Source organism: Doryrhamphus excisus, linkage group LG16 (genome assembly GCF_037039965.1).
Source record: "Doryrhamphus excisus strain RoL-2023G ecotype Guam linkage group LG16, RoL_Dexc_Guam_v1.1, whole genome shotgun sequence".
Lineage (NCBI taxonomy): Eukaryota > Metazoa > Chordata > Actinopteri > Syngnathiformes > Syngnathidae > Doryrhamphus > Doryrhamphus excisus.
Window position 1 is genome coordinate 4,279,553 of NC_136372.1, and position 15,019 is coordinate 4,294,571.

At 38.6% G+C, this 15,019-nt stretch overlaps 1 protein-coding gene across 1 annotated transcript in view; it reads right to left on the reverse strand.

Moving 5' to 3' along the window:
- The window catches only part of galr2b (galanin receptor 2b), a 126,341-nt gene extending 113,452 nt beyond the window's left edge, over positions 1-12,889 (reverse strand). The window contains exons 1-2 of the mRNA XM_078797466.1: positions 12,781-12,889; positions 12,610-12,703 (exon numbers count right to left, since the gene is read on the reverse strand). The gene's annotated coding sequence lies outside the window, so the exon portion shown is untranslated. The remainder of the gene's footprint in view (positions 1-12,609; positions 12,704-12,780) is intronic.
- Between the last annotated feature and the right edge of the window lie 2,130 nt (positions 12,890-15,019).

Sequence of the window (15,019 nt, forward strand, 5' to 3'; positions counted from 1 at the left end):
GTGGCTGCAAAACTGAGGAAGTCAGCATAAACAGATTAGCATCGCTAGCTAGGCCTTCTCACTCTCCATCCGCCACATGTCCAAGGTCAAAGGTCACATAAGTCGCCGTTTTCATAGCTGTTTTTCGGGCAAAGTCTGTAACAATGTTATGAGTTTTTCCTGGTAAATGAATGACTTGATTCTCGTAAATTCACGACTTTAGTCTCGTAATATCACAAGTTTTTTCTCGTAAAAGCAAAGTACGACTTGATTCTCGTAAATTCACAACTTTAGTTTCGTAATATCACAAGTTTTTTCTCGCAAAAGTAAAGTACGACTTGGTTCTCGTAAATTCGCGACTTTAGTTTCGTAATATCACAAGTTTTTTTCTCGTAAAAGTAAAGTACGACTTGATTCTCGTAAATTCACGACTTTAGTCTCGTCACATGACAAGTTTTTTGCCGTAAAGGTAAAGTACGACTTGGTTCTCGTAAATTCATGACTTCAGTCTCGTCGTATCACAAGTTTTTTTTCGTAAAAGTAAAGTACGACTTGATTCTCGTAAATTCACAACTTTAGTTTCGTAATATCACAAGTTTTTTCTCGTAAAAGTAAAGCACGACTTGATTCTCGTAAATTCACGACTTTAGTTTCGTAATATCACAAGTTTTTATCTCGTAAAAGTAAAGTACGACTTGGTTCTCGTAAATTCACGACTTTAGTTTCGTAATATCACAAGTTTTTATCTCGTAAAAGTAAAGTACGACTTGATTCTCCTAAATTCACGACTTTAGTCTTGTAATAGCACAAGTTTTTTCTCGTAAAAGTAAAGTACGACTTGATTCTCGTAAATTCACGACTTTAGTTTCGTAATATCACAAGTTTTTTCTCGTAAAAGTAAAGTACGACTTGGTTCTCGTAAATTCACGACTTTAGTCTCATCATATCACAAGTTTTTTTTCGTAAAAGTAAAGTACGACTTGGTTCTCGTAAATTCACGACTTCAGTCTCGTCATATGACAAGTTTTTTTCGTAAAAGTAAAGTATGACTTGATTCTTGTAAATTCACGACTTTAGTCTCGTCATATCACAAGTTTTTTCTCCTAAAAGTAAAGTACAACCTGATTCTCGTAAATTTGTCATTTTTGTAATTCAAAATTTTTTTTGTACAACTTGATTCTCGTAATATTACAAGTTTCTCGTAAATGTACGGTACGACGTGATTCTCAGAAATTTGCTAAATTATTTTTGTTTATTTTTCGTAAATTCAGGACTTATAATCTCATATGATTATTTTTCTCGTAAATCTAAGACTATTCTCATAAATTCACAACTTTAGTTTCGTAATATCAAGTTTTTTCTCGTAAAAGTAAAGTACGACCTGATTCTCGTAAATGTGTCACTTTATTTTTGTAATTACTGTTTTTTTTCTTGTAACCGTACGACTTGATTCTCTTAATATTACTTATATAACTTTCTCGTAAACTTGATTCTCGGAAATTTGCTAAATTTTTATTTTTCGTAAATTCACGACTTTAGTCATATGAGGTTTTTTTCTTGTAAATCTATTGTAATCTATCTTCGTAAACTTTTTTTTGTAATTAGTAGTTTTTTCTTGTAAATGTACGACTTGATTCTCGTAAATTTACAACTTTAGTTTGATAATATTACTATTTTTTTTCGTAAATGTAAGAGTTGATGAGTTTCATCATCATTCGACAAATGATGAATGACTTGTGGGTACTTGCTAAGTCCCGCCCATGTCTTGCAAACATAATTCTGCTCAAATTTCACACACGCTAGTTCACAAAAAGTGAGTTTTCTCCCTTTTAGTTAGGAACAGATATTCTCCTAAAACTTTCCTTATTTAACTACTGCTGATTACTAAAGAACAGAAAAATATAGAAACAAAAGAGTGTAACATGGCGGGTACTGATGGGGTTATCTTAAAAAAAATGTCTGAAACCCCCGTAGGTTGGATGGACTTGAAATTTCTCCCACAAATCTCCAAAACCCAAACTTTGGACCAAACTTTCAGGGACTGACAAGCACTTGTGTTCAATTGAGGTAAAGTTGTTTGGAAAAACATGGCTGCCGTCACCCAAAATGGGGCGGGGCTTGCCCCCAAGTCAATACCCACTTGTCTAATGATGCTAAAAATTTGAGGATATCAATATTACGTGTAGCCTAGCATGTCTTCAATTTATGACGAGTACTTCACTGCTAACCTTTGTTTTTGTATTCAAATGATGAAGAATGACATGAGACAGGCCTTTTACACTGGCTCTCTGACCCCCCCCCACACACACACACCCACACACACCCACCCATTGTCCTCTCAGCTCCACAATGGTGAGTGATGTTATTGGAAATGAGGTGTGTGTGTGTGTTTGATGAATAGAGATGGTGCCCTAAGGTGAGGACAGACTATATTGGTGTGATTCTACTATTCACTATTAATGAAGTGCCTTAAGGTGCAAATTAGCTTTTAATGGGTGTTACTTTACTAGCTTGCTGCCACCAAATACAAAGAAAGACACTTTTTCTTTCCTTTTTTTTTTTTTTTTGGGGGAGGAGCGGTGGAGAAAAAGCAATTACAATATGTATCGTCTCCGGTTATGGTGAAATAAAACAAATATTAGCCATCAAATGACTTGGGGGCGTGTAGGGGGAGGCGGGTGGGTTAGTTCACATTGGAGAGATTCACTAGACATGAGCGTGCAGTATGTTACACATGTGCATATTTGCCATATTTACCAAAATATGGAAAAAAAAGAGGAAAAAATATATTATAATAATATATTTATTTTCTGAGAATGCAAAATTAAAAGTCCATCCATCAATTTTCTATGCTGCTTATCCTCACTGGGGTATGCTGGAGCCTATTCCAGCTGTCTTCAGGCGAGAGGCGGGGTACACCCTGGACTGGTGGCCAGCCAATCACAGGGCACATATAGGCAAACAACCATTCACACTCACATTCATACCTATGGACAATTTAGAGTCACCAATTAATCTATCTATCTAGTCCAGTGCCTCTTAGTGGCTCTTAGTGGGGCAGCCCCCCCCCCCCCCCCCATGGGGGCGAGGGCGAGAGGCTTTCATTTCATCGCAGACCTACCAACATGTACAAATTTATAGTACTCAACATCCACTTTGTTATTTGTAAATAACAGTTTCTGTAGTATTTAAAATCGTGTGGGGGGGGGGTAAAAAAAATTCTGGCCTCAGGTTAGGGGTTCATAACAGAAAATAATAATATATTACGTTTTGTAAATCTCAATATGTCAATATTGGCCGCATCATTTTTTTTTCGGCCCGCCACTGATACAATTGGACCGCCATAAATAAATCTTATTTGTGGTCTTATTGGACACTTTTGGATAGACTAAGATTTATTGTAGTACCGGAGTATTTTTCCTCTGTACTTTGTACTCTGTACAAAAAAAAATAATCCAATTAAAATAACCCAATTCCATTCCTCCCTAACGAGACACAAGCTAATGAGTGAGCAGATTGTTGTGTTAAGTTTTTTGGATATTTTTTTTTTCCGTTTCCCTCTGTATGTGTCAGCGCCACTCTGCAAAAAAAAAAAAAAAAAAAAAAAAAAAATCAATTGGCTTATTGATCCCCCCCGACTAATTAGGCAAAGATAAATGGTTGAACTAAATACATACACCCTTTGTAATGACCCGATAGAGTGCACGGCACCGTAATTGACTTGCGCATGATAGCACGCCACCTTTCCGGCGGAGGTCGGGAGGCCGGAAACGAGCCTTCGACGTTTGATTTATTTATTTTTCTGATTTTCTGAGCACGTCTCAAAGTGTGTTTTTTTTTGTATGTGTGTGTGATGAAACGCTAATTAGCGTGAGCTGACATCGGCGCTAGCCCGGGTGGTGGTGGTGGGGGGGGGGGGGGGGGTCAAAGATCACGGATGACGGCGAGAAGGGGGAGGAAGTGCCTCATTAGCTGGTATCAAATCTAAACGGATCACTTGTAATGTATTTTTATAAATAATAATAATAATAATAATAATAATGCAGATTGACAACTAGGGGGCGCCCTCTCTCATTGCCTATTTTCCCTGGAAGCCCGAAATATGAAAGAAATACATTTATATGCTCTCCCCTCCCATTCCAAGTCCCTCACACTCACAAAGTACCCTTGTTGACTCAATTGGATTAGCACTAATATGTAAACACAGGAGGTAATCCTCTAATGAGAGCGGAGAAGGGAGTCAGACATTTAAAAAAAAAAAAGGCAAATAAATAAGTTAAAATAGCCCAAATGTCGGCAGGTGTCCGCCGCCAAAGATGGTGACGTACGCGGCGGAAGCAGCGATTAGAGTTGGGGATATTGTAAAGCGTGCGCCGACCCCGCCAGGTGACAGCGTAATTACTGGCTTGTAACTTAGCGGGATAATAGGAACACGGCCCCCGGGGGATAAGACAAAGACCTGTTAATTATTAAAGCTCACGTCAGACCCCACACACCAGAGACTGGCAATTATTCGTGTTGTTGTTCTTGTTTGTGCTTAAACGCCACCGCCGCCGCTCTTAATATGCTCATTAGGCAAAATGACGGCTTTTTATGACTCTTCGTTTGTTTTTTTGGTTTTGTTCGACTTGTCAGATGTCGAGAGTTTGACTCAACACGCTCCATCGCACCCTTTGTTCTACGCAAACCCAAAAAACAACAAGAGACTTTTGGCTGAATCAAGTCAAGAGGAAGTCACTTGGATGAAACCAAGTCATCATTTTTTCAGAATTATGGAGAAAAAAAAATAAGAGAAACCTTACAAAAATTACATTTTTTTCCCCCAAAAAATAAAATAAAAATTATCTTACAGGGATGTATATTTTGCACAATTTTACAAAAAGTTGTCCATATGGTTTGGGGGGGGATCTCATAAGAAAAAAAAATGTTTTTTCTGAGCATAGCATTTTTGAAGGAACAAAATCTATATTTTCTTAAAGTATTTTTTCACAGAATAAAGTCCAAAAATGTTTACAAAAAAGTTTTTCAAGCAATAGTTAGCAAAAAAAAGTTTCTTTTTGGGGGATGGAAGGCATAATCTTGCAAGAGTTATATCACATTTTTTTACAAGAATAATGTCATAATTTAAATTATAACCTAGTAATAATAATATAATAATATTCAACTCAAGGTTTTTCCATAAATGAATGCATAATGGCTGTTTCACTATGTGTCAGAGACATTCCATTACAGTCACATTACCACAACGCATGTAGTCAAATGATGGAGGGAAAACAAGTTCTCACATTTGGTGTGGAAGTGGTACTTTTGTTGGCTTCCTACTTTGTGCTTCTTCCCCTCTCTGTTAGAAACTCTTAAGTTTAGAATAAATATTTTGGATTCTGACTTTCTAAAGTAATTATTTATTAGCAAAAAAATGTCAGTTTCCTTTGGGGGGGGCATAATCTTAAGTAATATAAGAGTAATATAAGAGTAATATATTGAAAGACGAGTCCTATGTAGTACTCTAGTCACTGCGAGTCAGAGACATTACCTTACATCCACAGTCAAATGATTGAGGGAAAACAAGTTCTCACATTCGGTGTGGAAGTGGTACTATTTTTTTTTTAGCTTCCTACTTTGTCCTTTTTAGAAGTTGGAAACTCTTAAGTTTAGAATAAATATCTTGGAATCTGACTTTCAAAAGCAATTATTTATTAGGAAAAAAAATCAGTTTCATTTGGGGAGGGCATAATGTTGCAAGAGTAATATATTGAAAGATGAGTCCTATGCAGTACTCTAGTCACTACGAGTCAGAGACATTACCTTACATTCACAGTCAAATGGTGGAGGGAAAACAAGTTCTCACATTCGGTGTGGAAGTGGTACTTTTTTGGCTTCCTACTTTGTCCTTCGGCCCATCTCTGTTAGAAACTCTTAAGTTTAGAATAAATATTTTGGAGTCTGACTTTCTAAAGCAATTAATTATTAGCAAAAAATTTCAGTTTCCTTTGGGGGGGGCATAATCTTGCAAACTTAATATAAGCGTAATATATTAAAAGACGAGTCCTATGTAGTAGTAGTAGTACTCTGGTCACTACAAGTCAAATAAATTACCTTACATTCACAGTCAAATGATGGAGGGAAAACAAGTTCTCACATTCGGTGTGGAAGTGGTACTATTTTTTTTTAGGTTCCTACTTTGTCCTTTTTAGAAGTTGGAAACTCTTAAGTTTAGAATAAATATCTTGGAATCTGACTTTCAAAAGCAATTATTTATTAGGAAAAAAAATCTGTTTCATTTGGGGGGGGCATAATGTTGCAAGAGTAATATAAGAGTAATATATTGAAAGACGAGTCCTATGCAGTACTCTAGTCACTACGAGTCAGAGACATTACCTTACATTCACAGTCAAATGGTGGAGGGAAAACAAGTTCTCACATTCGGTGTGGAAGTGGTACTTTTTTGGCTTCCTACTTTGTCCTTCTGCCCATCTCTGTTAGAAACTCTTAAGTTTAGAATAAATATTTTGGAGTCTGACTTTCTAAAGCAATTAATTATTAGCAAAAAATTTCAGTTTCCTTTGGGGGGGGGGCATAATCTTGCAAACTTAATATAAGCGTAATATATTGAAAGACGAGTCCTATGTAGTAGTAGTAGTACTCTGGTCACTACAAGTCAAATAAATTACCTTACATTCACAGTCAAATGATGGAGGGAAAACAAGTTCTCACATTCGGTGTGGAAGTGGTATTTTTTTTTTGGCTTCCTTCTTTGTTTAAAGAAGTTTAAAATAAATATTTTGGAGTCTAAAACTGTGGAGTTCTAAAACAATTATTTATTAGCAAAAAATGTCATATCCTTTTTTTTGGGGGGGGGGGGGTAAGCTTGCAAGAATATTGTAATTTCTCCAACAATAATGTCATCATTTTTTTTGTAATTAAAAAAAAAGTTTTTAAATGTTTTTTTAAATGTTTATAAGAACACAGAGCGTGTTTTTTTTTATTTAAATGTAAAAATATAAAAATATATATAATATAAAAAAATAAATATATAATAAATATAAATATAATGTAAAAATATATAAAAGTAAAAACATGCAATAGTAAAACTCACAACTATGAGCGCTGCATTTTTACCAGAATGCTTATCTAAACTTTTAATGACTTTCCCTAACATATCGCCCACAATTTAAACAGCGTAATACGCTGCAGTCAAATTTAGCAAATGTGATCTAATTAGGCGAGTACTCTTTTTTTTGACGCTTAGACGCCATACTTGAAGCGCTTTAATGAAAGGCGTCTGAATCAATAGCGTGAAATATTCCGGCTGAGAATGTAAATGTTAAAGAGTCGAACACGCGCCATTCAGAGACGCAACAATTACCTTCCACCCACCGACCGGCCCCGAGCTTATTGGATCCAACATGGAGGACTTTTTAAATGCTTATTGCCATTTTGTCAGATGCTCTAATTGGACTGGTTTGAGGGACAAAAAGTGATTTAAGTTTGATGTTGCATTAAACCACTCATTCATTTCAAGGCTTATGTTCAATTCCGCATACATAAAAAAAAAAAAAAAAACAACAACAACAAAACAAACCAGCAATTATGTTTGTTCTCATTCTATTGTGAGCCATATGCAGCTTTGGAGGGGTCGTCTTCTATCTCCTAATGGGCCCCATGGGGACGAAGGGGTTAATTGATGCAGATGTTGATGGCTTTTCCACATGATGCGGGGAGCATCTCCCCAGTGGCTCCTATTAGAGGCACTTTTAATGAAGTGCTAAACACAAAGCTTCCCTACAACTGGCTTCTGTTCTCAGGAATACTCGGCAAAGAAAACGCTTTGCAGGGAAAAAAAAGAAAAACACACACACACACAAAGTCCCCTAGTGTGTTTTGTTTTTTCTCAACAAGTCGAATCCTTTCCGACCCCCCCCTAAAATCAATGCTCCTTTCTCATCTTATGGAAGCTAGCGGAAGAAGACAGCATGAGAGGAAGTCAATCAGGGAGGTGTTAACGTTGCTTAGAGCGAGCGTGGCTGTCGCTGTGCAGGGAAGACAGAAATAAGAAAGAAATAAAAAGGGTGGATTTGAACCTCTCAATTGTGGCTGCCTCCGTCATTTCGTTTCAATGCTGCACCTTTAACGGGATCACGGGGTAAAAACTGCTATTTAAGCAGTTGGAAATCTTAAATCTTAAACGCTCCATTGTGACTGGTATTTTTAAAATGGTGGAAATAAGCAAATATTAGGTTAATAAACTGGTTAATAAACTGAACAGGCGTGCTGGAGCCTATCCCAGCTGTCTTTGGGCGAGAGGCGGGGTACACCCTGGACTGGTGGCCAGCCAATCACAGGGCACATATAGACAAACAACCATTCACACTCACATTCATACCTATGGACAATTTGGAGTCGCTAATTAACCTAGCATGTTTTTGGAATGTGGGAGGGAAAAAAAAAAAGGAATGTGGGAGGAAATCGGAGTACCTGGAGAAAACCCACACATGCAAACTCCACACAGAGATGGCCGAGGCTGGAATTGAACTCGGGTCTCCTATTTGTGAAGCCTGTGTACTAACCACTTGAACACTGTGCAGCCCCTAAAACGTTTTCATTTTATTTACAAATTTGGGTAATAAGAGTTTAAAAGTCAATATAGGGGTGTTATTTCATGTTTAGAGGGCTCTAATAATGCTTAAATATTAATTTTCTACCACTTATCCACACGAGGGTCACGAGGGTTGCTGGAGCCTATCCCAGCTGTCTTTAGGTACACCCTGGACTGGTGGCCAGCCAATCACAGGGCACATATAGACAAACAACCATTCACACTCACATTCATACCTATGGACAATTTGGAGTCGCTAATTAACCTAGCATGTTTTTGGAATGTACCCGGAAAGATACCTGTGGGTTACCCTGTGATTGGCTGGCGACCAGTCCAGGGTGTACCGCCCGTCTCGCGTGAAGACAGCTGGGATAGGCTCCAGCACCCCCCCCCCCACCCGCGACCCTCGTGTGGATAAGCGGTAAAAAATGAATGAATATTTAAGCATTATTAGAGCCCTCTAAACATGAAATAACACCCCTATATTGACTTTTAAACTCTTATTACCCAAATTTGTAAATAAAATGAAAACGTTTTAGGGGCTGCACAGTGTTTTTGAGTGGTTAGCACACAGGCTTCACAAATAGGAGACCTGAGTTCAATTCCAGCATCGGCCATCTCTGTGTGGAGTTTGCATGTTCTCCCCGTGCATGCGTGTTTTTTTTTTTTCCGGGTACTCCGGTTTCCTCCCACATTCCAAAAACATGCTAGGTTAATTAGCGACTCCAAATTGTCCATAGGTATGAATGTGAGTGTGAATGGTTGTTTGTCTATATGTGCCCTGTGATTGGCTGGCCACCAGTCCAGGGTGTACCTAAAGACAGCTGGGATAGGCTCCAGCAACCCCCGCGACCCTCATGTGGATAAGCGGTAGAAAATGTATGAATATTTAAGCATTATTAGAGACCTCTAGACATGAAATAACACCCCTATATTGACTTTTAAACTCTTATTACCCAAATTTGTAAATAAAATGAAAACCTTTTAGGGGCTGCACAGTGTTTTCGAGTGGTTAGCACACAGGCTTCACAAATAGGAGACCCGAGTTCAATTCCAGCGTCGGCCATCTCTGTGTGGAGTTTGCATGTTCTCCCCGTGCATGCGTGTTTTTTTTTTTCCCGGGTACTCCGGTTTCCTCCCACATTCCAAAAACATGCTAGGTTAATTAGCGACTCCAAATTGTCCATAGGTATGAATGTGAGTGTGAATGGTTGTTTGTCTATATGTGCCCTGTGATTGGCTGGCCACCAGTCCAGGGTGTACCTAAAGACAGCTGGGATAGGCTCCAGCAACCCCCGCGACCCTCATGTGGATAAGCGGTAGAAAATGAATGAATATTTAAGCATTATTAGAGACCTCTAGACATGAAATAACACCCCTATATTGACTTTTAAACTCTTATTACCCAAATTTGTAAATAAAATGAAAACCTTTTAGGGGCTGCACAGTGTTTTCGAGTGGTTAGCACACAGGCTTCACAAATAGGAGACCCGAGTTCAATTCCAGCGTCGGCCATCTCTGTGTGGAGTTTGCATGTTCTCCCCGTGCATGCGTGTTTTTTTTTTTTTCCGGGTACTCCGGTTTCCTCCCACATTCCAAAAACATGCTAGGTTAATTAGCGACTCCAAATTGTCCATAGGTATGAATGTGAGTGTGAATGGTTGTTTGTCTATATGTGCCCTGTGATTGGCTGGCCACCAGTCCAGGGTGTACCTAAAGACAGCTGGGATAGGCTCCAGCAACCCCCGCGACCCTCATGTGGATAAGTGGTAGAAAATGAATGAATATTTAAGCATTATTAGAGACCTCTAGACATGAAATAACACCCCTATATTGACTTTTAAACTCTTATTACCCAAATTTGTAAAAAATGAATGAATAAATAAAAATCCTTCTCTTTCAGATGCCATGTGATGGTTATTAGAAGCAGCCAATGTATTGTATATTAGCAATAGCCGTAGTGGAGGTTGGCTAACGTGATGCTAATGTAATGGGGCTTCTCACACGGCGTTACCAGCAAGCTCACACTCACTAAATTCTGCTCATTAAAATGACAAACCCAAACACACACACACACACACACACACTTACTGAGGCGTGATGTTCAGCTGTGTATGGCATCTGGCCCCCGACACCCTCATCTCACCCCCCCGCTCCCCCGAGGCCCGTCATCACGTGATCACGTGCACACAAACACGACTCGTCGGGCCCAATCAAATTTGAAAACAATCAGCATCCCTTTCGTTTCCAATTTAGCCACCTGCCACAACACCCCATTAGCGTGGGCCCACCATGTACCATTAAAGCGTCGTATGGATCGAGGAAATAATAAAAAGCAGCGCTCGCCTCCGTTCGGCACGTCGGCCTCCTCCGTCCCGATTATCGGGAGACGGCGCTTTCAAAAGAGACATCTTAATAGCGGTGTCAGCGTATTAATTAGAAGTGTTAATGAGCTAAAAAAAAAAAAAAAAAAAGCAGAACCCAAATTAAATTAATGCAGCCGCAGACAGAGAGCGAAATTAGCTTCAATTTCTGTAAATGACTCTGAAGTGTGCGCAACATATCAGGCCGCTCCCATCCCCCCTAAGCTAATCAAGAGCTACATTGCAATTAGCTGCTTAATTAAGGCAACACTCTGCCTGGTGAAAAAAATCCACCACAATTAAGTAATGGCTGTTACGGCATGAAGACGGAGTGTATTTTTTTCAACATATTCTACGGCTAATGGCCTGCAGGGGATTGCGGCGGGCCAAGATGCGCCAAGATGGAGAGCTTTCCTATCTCACGCTTCAGTGGGGATCTTTGCTCCAGCTGGAAGCCACGCAGCCGCCATGACAGCGAGGGGTTGCAGTGTGGGGAGAGGGGGGGGGGGGGATCAAACGTCGGAGACGTCGGAATTGGCACCGAGCGAGGCGACGGCGGAGTCCTAATCGCCAGCTTTGTCGCGGCCGCTTAAAGGCTTCCCAGTTGGACTCGGGAGCCGCTCGCTCGCTGTTGACACTTTGCACATATTCTCGGCAGCGGACCTGTTGGCGGTCCCGGGCACTCACTGAATGTAGACTATGTTGGCCCACAGTCCCTGCTGCCAAGGGTAAACAGGGTCCGAGCTAGACCCAGGCCGCATCCTCTACAGTACAGTCCTTACTGGCACAACCTCGGATTTGGATATGGATCCATCTCAGGAGACTTTTGGGATTTCGGATTTCAAATGAAAAAAAAAAAACCAAATGATCCTTTCCATCACTTGAACTTGGAAATTGTGAATTTTAACATTTTATTATTTAATTGTATATATTAATATTAATACTACATTAATAATATTGCTATTATTAATAATATTAATATAAGATGTATCATATTATTATTAATATTCTTATTATATTACCATTCACATTTATAATAATATTGATAATTTTCATGTTAATATTATTAACATTATATTGTTACATAATACTATAATATTAATAATATTAACATGAACATTAATAATATTATTAATGTTAATATTATCAACATAAATATTAATGTTAATATTAACATTAATATCATTAATAATATTATAACAATTTAAATATCAATTATTAATATAATATATTATCATAATATCATAAACTGTACAAGGTTCCTAAAATATTGTGACAAGTCAATAACACTCAATAGGTTATTACCTACGCCTTTAAATATTTTTTTTTAAATTGTGCAATAAATATTTTACAATAAAAATAACATTTGCAAAAATGAATCATATTTTTAATGACCTCTCATGGCCCATCTGCAGAACCACCACAGCCCACCAGGGGGGCGCGTCCCACACTTTAGGAATCACTGAAATACGGTATATATATATATATATATATTTTTTTTTTTTTTTTGCTCACTTGCCCAACTGAAGTGTGCAGGTTGGCTGTGTGTGTGTGAGTGACAGGAAGAAAAACTCGCGACAGAAGCTTGCTAAGTCGTGATCCTCACAATTTGACTTTTAGCTAACAAGAAAACGAAAAATAGGAACTGGAAGGGCTGAGTGTGTTCCGTACCTTGCAGCCGCATCTTTCCAGGTCGGCGATGTGTGTGTGAGTGACAGGAAGAAAAGCTCTCGACTCCACAGGAGAAGTAGTTGGTGGTCACTTCCTGGTTGGCATGTATAAATTCAATTCATACTGTATACAAGTTTTTTTGTAATATTTTCAAAAGACAAGGATACTTACTGTATGTCGGCTTTTATTCGGGACACCAAGTCGGTTGTTTTCCACCTTAGCTTGGCTTGGGACGGGGTAAGCTAGCTCGAGAAATGCTGAAAAATAAATAGATTGGAAGGGATGTTACAATTTTTTATTTATTATATATATTATTATTATTTATATTATTTTTCTATTATATTTTGGGAAACATTTCAAGACTGTCTAATGTACGACTGTCACAAGTGATATTTCCTTGGATGCATTTCGGAAGGGTGCACTCGGGCTACGTATTCTGTACCCTGCTCAAGCAATATAATGCTCCATACCGTACTTCCGGACTCAAATTCAGACCTTTTCCAGACCAGCCTAGTCTTGTTACAGTCAAATACTCCTAAAGTGTTCCTAAGGACTGACTCTTTGGACACGGATTCCCAAAGGCTATCGGCTTATTTTCACAATTCCAAAAGTGCCCGACTTGTGTGGTGAGCTATGATAAGCAGCTTTCCCTCCGGAAGCGGAGTCAAGAGACTGCGGTGTAAACGGCGTCCTTCAGCAGGTGAGGCCCACGATAGAACATCGAGAATATCGAGCCGAGTCGCTCCCGTTGAGACCGTTTGAGTTTGTGTCGGGTGTCGCTGTCAGTCAGTAAACAGTTGGGCCCGTTAGATCGCAGTTTGTCAGCAGGTCAAAGGGTGGCGCTCTCTTGTTGGAGCATCAACACACAAGATGAGAATGGTTGCACCCTCAACATCAAAACCGGTTGGCGCTATCACACGTTCCTCCCAGGACCAAAGCAGGGTTCGACAGAATGAAAGTCGAGAGTGCTGGCCATCGAGCTAAATGCTAGACTCTAGTTCAATGTTTTACCAACATACTCTATATAAAAACACTGGTTCCAGAACTGACCATGTTATTATTGAAAATAATAATTATTAAAAATAATTTATAATTAATATAATTTATTATTTAATTTACAATTAATTTAATTTATTATGAATTAATTAATTATTAAAATTATTGACAAGTAGGATTCCTTATTTATTCATTCATTTTCAACCGCTTATCCTCACAAGCATCACGAGGGGTGCTGGAGCCTATCCCAGCTGTCTTCAGGCGAGAGGCGGGGTACACCCTGGACTGGTGGCCAGCCAATCACAGGGCACATATAGACAAACAACCATTCACACTCACATTCATACCTATAGACAATTTGGAGTCGCTAATTAACCTAGCATGTTTTTGGAATGTGGGAGGAAACCGGAGTACCCGGAGAAAACCCATACATGCAAACTCCACACAGAGTTAGCCGAGGAATTGAACTCCGGTCTCTTAGCTGTGAGGCCTGAGCGCTAACCACTCGACCACCGTGCAGCCCACATTAGATAAAGTTGAAATTCAGACCACAATGTGATGAGGGACTGTATCGATATTTAAAGCAATTGTGCCATCTTCCCCCCCTCAGTTTGGAGTACCCGGAATCGAACTCGGGTCTCCTCGCTGTGAGGCGTGTGTTCAGACCTTCATTATTTATGAATAGGATATTTTCATGCTGCACAGAAAACCTGTTTCGGACCTTCCCATGTGTTTTTTTTGTACATTAGAGCCCTACAGACATTAAATAACACCCCTATAGTCACTTTCTCACTTGTAATACCCAATGTAGTTGATATAAGAGGAAAATAAGACAATATAGACTCATGTTAGCATTGGGAGGGTTCTTCTTTTTTGAGTTTTTTTTTTTTTACTTCCTGTTTTAGTTCAGTATTTCCTGTAGTCACTATCATTATATAAAAGTTACGGTACACACATTGTTACGTTGAAGTCTGAGTGTTCCGAAATCTTTTTTTTAACAAAAGGTCAGTTTTTATAGGACCAAAACACAAAAAATATGTATGTGTGGACATGGTCTAATATTAAATTAAATTAAATTAAATTAAATTAAATTAAATTAAATTAAATTAAATTAAATTAAATTAAATTAAATTAAATTAAATTAAATTAAATTAAATTTAATTTAATTAAATTTAATTTAATTGTTTAAATTTTATTATTATTGCTGTTATTGTGGCTTTTCCCAGACTTTCTTCAGGCTTCTGAAAAATAAAACATTATTTTAAATGATCTATTTTAGCCTGAAAGCTCAGGATTTTGGTATGAAGACAAACTAAATTGAATGGGGAAAATAAAATAGCTTGCTTGTGCTTGAATGAAGCACCAAACGCGTACGTGAGCCGGATCGGGAATCCTTGGCGCTGCGGGATACGGG